Source organism: Acanthochromis polyacanthus, chromosome 7, assembly GCF_021347895.1.
Source record: "Acanthochromis polyacanthus isolate Apoly-LR-REF ecotype Palm Island chromosome 7, KAUST_Apoly_ChrSc, whole genome shotgun sequence".
NCBI lineage: Eukaryota > Metazoa > Chordata > Actinopteri > Pomacentridae > Acanthochromis > Acanthochromis polyacanthus.
Genome location: NC_067119.1, coordinates 30,341,538 through 30,348,206, shown reverse-complemented (window position 1 = coordinate 30,348,206; position 6,669 = coordinate 30,341,538). Strand labels below are relative to the sequence as shown.

The 6,669-nt window shown below is 42.0% G+C and overlaps 1 long non-coding RNA gene across 1 annotated transcript in view; it reads left to right on the top strand.

The window, feature by feature from the left end:
• The first annotated feature begins 5,949 nt into the window (after window positions 1-5,949).
• LOC127534634 (uncharacterized) overlaps window positions 5,950-6,669 on the top strand; it is a 297,338-nt gene continuing 296,618 nt past the window's right edge. Inside the window, exon 1 of the long non-coding RNA XR_007942862.1 lies at window positions 5,950-6,106. This is a non-coding gene — a long non-coding RNA (uncharacterized LOC127534634). The remainder of the gene's footprint in view (window positions 6,107-6,669) is intronic.

Genomic DNA, 6,669 nt, shown 5'->3' with positions numbered 1-6,669 from the left:
ATCCACTTGATGTAAAATAAAATGTGATTCATCAGACCATGCCACCTTCATCCATTGTTCCGTGGTCCAGTTCTGATGCTCACATGCCCATTGTCAAGGTCAGGATGGGTACCTTGACTGGTCTGCAGCTATGCAGCCCTGTACACAACAAAATAACGTAGTGTATTCTCAGACCTTTTCATCACAACCAGCATTAACTTGTTCCATATGCTGAACAATAGTAGCTTGTCTGCTGGATCAAACCACATGAGTCAGCCTCCTGAAGCCAGTTCGCCACCATTCCTTCCTTGGACAACTTTAGATACTGACCACTGCAGACCAGGAACACCCAATGTTACGGCCACAGCCGTATTCTGGCTCCTCCCCTGTGCTTTGTGTGTGCGCTCCTCCCCTGTGCTTTGTGTGTGTGTGCGTGAGTGCTCGTGTGTGCGTGTGGTGTGTGCCTGTCACTCTTCTCAGGCTGCTGCCAATCCATTCCACCGGTGCTGAGCTAATTGGAATCAGCTGCTATCCCTCGTCGGCCAATCCGGTGCAGCCACGGCCCAGCATAAGGAGCCGGTGGACCTGAGAGACGACGGCTTGTCACTGTACTCCAGTCTTGCCCATGTGCCTCATCGATTTAGAAACTCTGTCAGCCATTCGTTCGTTCTGTCATTGTGGAGGCACTAGTCTTTTTTGTTATCGTTTGTTACACATGCTGTGTTTGCGTTTAGGATTATTTGGGTACATTTTGGATCTTTTGTGTTAAATTTATAGCTCTAGTTTAGAGTCTCTTTTTGTTTACATTTATATTTATTTTCACGTCGTACTAGTGTCCTCCGTTTTACTTTTATTTTGTACCTCTTTTTTATTTCTTTATAATAAATATTTCTAAAGCCATAAACAACTGGCTCTTATGTTACTTCCCTCACCCACTACACGAGCCAGGGTTGTAACACCCAACAAGAGCTGCAGTTTCTGGAAATGCTCTGACCCAGTCCTCCAGCCATCACGATCTGGCCATTGTCAAATCCTTACGCCCGCTTCTAATGCATCAACTTTGAGGACAAAATGTTCGGTTGATGCCTAATAATGTATCCAACCCACTGACAGGTGCCATGATGAAGAGATAATCAGTGTTATTCACTTCGCTTGTCAGTGGTCATGATGTTCTGCCTGATCAGTGTACAAACTTCCTGAGCTGTGTTTTTACAGAACATTTAAAATTCACACAGAAGATACTTCTGGTTAAGTAAAGAGTATGAGCATTTCTTTGACTGTCATCTGTGACTCTAACAACCCAATTGACTTACAATGTTTTATCTGATTATTCTGGACCTAAATGCAGAACACAGAGTCAGTTGGACAGTTTTAAAAGGTTTATTGCAAAACAGTCATTGTGATGGAGAGGGAAACCAGGGGAGGGAAGCTGAAGATGTAGCAGGTGAACAGCTGGCATGGGAGTGTTGAAGTGCACGGTGCCTGAAGGCTGTTAAATCTGAAGTTGCAAGTTAGACTGCAGCAAACACAAGGAAGCAAACGCTGAAAGGACAGTTTTGGCCACCAGCAGTCTGGGGGGAAGCGGAATGATGAGCTGAGGTTTAAGCACAGCAGCTGGCGATTAGTGGATGATTTTCAGGTGATTGACTGCAAAGAGGAAGAAGTGGCAGCGCCCAGGGACAGAAACACAGACAACAGGCAGAGGGAGACAACGGGAAGCATAAGAACGGGGAATAGAAAAATGGCACAATGACATGCATAGGAAAAGATGTGGTATGCACAGTACTATGTAATATGTAGATGAAGACAGAATCTTATGTGGTGTTTCAAAAGAAATCATACAATATTTATTAGTTAGTTCAACTCACTGTTATTTATAGAGAACACTATAAAAGCACAGAGGTTCACCCAAAGTTCTTTCCAAATGAAAAATAAGATTAATACTACAAGTTCACTGAACAAGTTTAAATATTTAGCTTAATATTTAGATTTAATATTGTGCATGTATACTACAAATTTACCAGATTAATTTAAATTCAAAAAGTACCCACAGTATCATATATTATATAATTATTTGATTTAAAAATTAAGGTTAACACACTACAAAATTATACATAGACACCCAATGAATCCAAAGATGTCCTTTGAGCAATTACTTGGCAACAATGGAGAGGAAGAACTGACACAACTTCATTAAAAGCTGAACATACAAGTCATTGTTCATTTTAGGTGGAGTATTTGAATAGCATTAGGGCCTAAGTTACATTATGACATCTATTTTTACAGCTTTTAGGATAGCAGGTGAATTACGGAGTCAGCCAGAGTCACACTGGCTGAAATGTCGACCTCATTTCCCACTTCTTTGCAGAGCAGCGGCCTAGTGGCCAAACATCCTGTCTCACACTGCCAGGCCGCTGTGAAGGGTCCATTGTGTTTGTCACCATCCGTCTACACCTGTCACACGTGTTGTCTTTCATTTCAAAGTCCTGGCATCAGGTCTGTGTGTGCATGTCCACCTATGTGTGTCAAAATGGGAGTATTCATGTGTGCGATTCTAGGTCTATACACACACCTACACACACACACACACACAGAGAGAGACATGTTTTCGCCATAACAGTGACCCATCAATCCCAGATACTGTCTGAAAGAAATGTGTCTGGGTTTTGGATTCCTCAGTCTCTGTGATACAGCGAGCAGACAGGCAGCCATTCACACCCCCACTGATGTCTGCTGCTGTTGATGGCGGTCCCTAACTATTAGGTCCCCAGAGAGTAAAGTGTGAAGCACATGTCATTTTCTGTAACCAAGATTTCAATCCAAAAAAGACAACAGCCCCTGCAGGAGAACAGAAAAGTAGAATGCAGAGGAAGTGGAAATAAATTGATAAATTAAGTTTATTGAAATGCTGATTTTGTAGACGTTGTGGTATTACTGTAGTTTAAAAAGACTGAATGCAGAATTTTCTCTCCCTAACCAAGAGGAAATGATTGGGGGGGGGGGGGAGCGCATTTTGTTTTTGTTTTATTTGTCAGATGATACAAGGTGAGATCTGGCAGCCAGGTGATTGAAAAAAAACTTGTTATTCAATATTCCCGTTCAGTTTTGCTTTATGTAACTTGGTGAAGAGGAGGATGCAGCAGGGTAAAAGTAGGATAGATTCAAAAACTGTCACACGCTCCATGAGAATCATGTTATGTGTGGTTGGTATTGCACAGAGCTCTGTAGAGCTTTCACACATACTGTATATTCACAACCATGCACACACCAAATTGTGCACTGTCATTAATAATACACCCACAGAGGCCATGGGGGGTAAATCATTTCTATTTTTCACGTCACACACATAATAGATCCCATGAACCACAATGATATGTCGCCCACCAAACGCTAAGGCAGGAAAGCCGAGCTTTGGAGTTGGTATCGATTAGATATACCTGGATTTCCCCATTTCATCACTTTCTATGATTACCTTAGTGATTTATAGCGTCTTAGCATAACCATGTATTTAACTGGAGCGGCAGGAACACAAGAGGAATGACAGCCTGGTACTGGTACCTACACCTACTGAGAGAGATGGAAAGGGAAAGATGAGATGAAATGAGATGAAGGTATGCAAATCAGCACATTAATGCAAAGAAATTATTAAGATACATTTCTAAGTTCTGTGCTTTCATTTCAAGGAGTTAAACATGCTATGGTAGTTTAAAATCTTTCATGGTTCAAAATTTACGATTTTGAACAAAAAATATTGCGTTAATATAACAGCAAGCAATTATCTGCTATGTAAAAATATAGAGAAGTAATGGTGCCAGCAGAGAAGCCACACTCTATCTATAAGTGTTGTCATATGAGCTGCAATGTTTCATGTTGTGGTAGCTGGTCTGGGCATGCATATGTGTCAGTGCATATGAGTTCCTCCCTTTGAAACCGACACCCTCCCCGCATTTAAAGAGACAGACTGACAGTGCCCTCCCACATCACAATGTAAGAGTAAAAGTGCAGTGACGAATGCTGAGTCAGTGCCTTAAAAAAACAAAAATGTAATAACAAGAAAGCACTCAAGCACTGTTCAATTGTTATATCATTGCTGACAGCGAAAATCTTGAAAAATTTGTGGTAGAAATCATTGCATCATAGAATGTGGCCATTTAATATAGATGTACCCACAAAAACAATGACCTTGTGCTGAGCACAGGGATGTGTTATGCATAAGTACGTTATGTGTTATGCATGTGTGACCTAAATATGTAGCGGCTGGTGGGAATTGATGGGACTCTGAAACACCCCCGCAACTTAATCAACTGTTCCTTGTATCATTTCCGACAGATAAGTTGCGGTATGTCTACGGCAGATTTGTAGTAGGATCGCAATCATGTGATCCTCAGCAGGCAGCTGACGTAGTGTTCACTTGTTTTCAAAGTTTCAATTGACACCATGATGCTATCTCGCAACGACACAGAAATCTTTAACAAATCCGTGGATCCAGACTATAAGCCACATCACTGCCAAAATCTAATTACTTGGTTCTTGTGCCATTTCTGACCTTCCCTGAAAATTTCATCCAAATCCGTTGGTCTGTTTTTGAGTAATGTTGCTAACAGACAGACAGACAGACAGACAGACAGACAAACGTACACCACTCGTCACAGAACTCCGTCGTTCCTTGGCGGAGTAATAAAATGTAATCTGATTCTCCTATTGTCTTTTCCACTCGAATATGATAAATTCTGGAAACACACACTCAGACTGGAGCAGACAGTAGGGGAAAGCAGATACAAATAAAGTTAATATTATCATATTGACAACTTATTATGGGAATTCAGTGTATTTTACAAAGTGTTGGCTAATGGTTGTGTCAGATTAGCATTTCTTTTTCGCCGAAAAATTAGTAAGGGTGAGTTTTTACCCTGCTGACATGTTTCAGAAGCATGTTGCTGTCTGCAGAAGCGTCATCTGACGTGTTGATGACATGTCTTATTAGGTGACCAGCCTGACAGATCAGTCAGAATCTGTCAGCCCAATCATGCTCCCCACCATCCGATTGTCTCAGGAGGAGGGAATCCCAGATCTGCAAGAGGGTGTAGTACCCCTCTGTCACGACACAGGTGGTGAATCCGAAGCTAGAGCCCACAGTGCAGGCAGAGACAGGTCAAAATTAAACAAGTTTTATTACAAAATAATAACTATGCAAACAAAGCTGGAGGTGAGTAATAAAACTAAGGTGAAATCTGTCAACTAAAACTAAACTAAGCAAACTATAACAAGGCATACTAATGCCAGGATACGAACTAGTAATTAATTTAAGTTCAACTAAGGCTAGACTCACTATGGAGAGGAAGTGGGGAAGGCAGGCTCCTGAGGACTGATGGTTCAGAGGGCACACACCAGCACTGCAGAATGTGTGGCAGAGATCAGCGGCAGACAGAGGTAATAGCCAGGGATGAAGCTGGTCCTCATCAGGGCCGGAACAGTCAGGGGTCCAGGTCCTCTTTGAAAGGGAGGTCCAGATTACCGGCAGATGACCGGGTCGAATGGAGCAGACAAGTGGTCAGGTTTACTGAACGGGTCAGGCAGAGTTGGACAGAACAGACGAGTTAATACAGATTGTATCAGAATTTGCAAAACATGCAAAAGCGACCTGACCGACTTGACATTGAAGCTGATGCTATGATCTGGCCAGGAGTGGAGTCATGAGCCAGGTTTTATGGAGCTCATGATGAGAAAGGTGTGCAGATCCACAGCTGTCTAGAATTCCATTTTCATTTCATTCATTTATTTTTAAAATGGGACAGTTCCTATTAATGTACATTTTCATGTAAATACGAGAGATTATTGCCATGCGGCTAATTTCCATCTCAAGTCCCACTGGCAGATCAAAGATGGAATAACATAAAACCATAACTAAACAAATAACATAAAACCATAATTGAAAAAAATATATATATATGTGGGCTGCTCAGTGGCGTAGTGATTAGCACTTTCACCTTGCAGCAAGAAGATCCCTGGTTCGAATCCCGGTCTGGGCCTGGGATCTTTCTGCATGGAGTTTGCATGTTCTCCCTGAGCATGCGTGGGTTTTCTCCGGGCACTCCGGCTTCCTCCCACAGTCCAAAAACATGCTGAGGTTAATTGAGTACTCTAAATTGTCCGTAGGTGTGAATGCTCGCAACATGATTATATTGTAAATATCTCTTTGTTGCTATTGTACACATCCCACTATCATTATTGCCCATTACCATACTTCACTTATCCCTCTGTCACTATAACATGACAGTCCACTACATTTGTGTCTCTCCGATACTGTCACATTTAATTGTATTGCACATTTCCCATTGCCACTATTGCACATAATATTGCACGTTTCACTTTATCACTATTGCACGTATCCCCGTCTACATTGTATATAATTACCCCATACATGTCCCTTCTAACTCTGATGATTTATCTGATTAGTAACAGCAGAGTGCAGGGTGGTGAGGGGAGAGAGAGGGAGAACAAAATGAGAGAGAAAAAGTGGGAGAATAAAAGAAAGAGTGGAAGAGGAAGGTAAAAGGAGGTCAAGTAGGGGCAGATGCAGAGAAAGGGGAGGGGGCTCTGACACCATCATGGTTCATGGAATTGTTGGCCTGCTTCCTCATCTTTATCCACTGTTTTTGTTTGCTGGCCTCCGACATTATAAATCTGCCC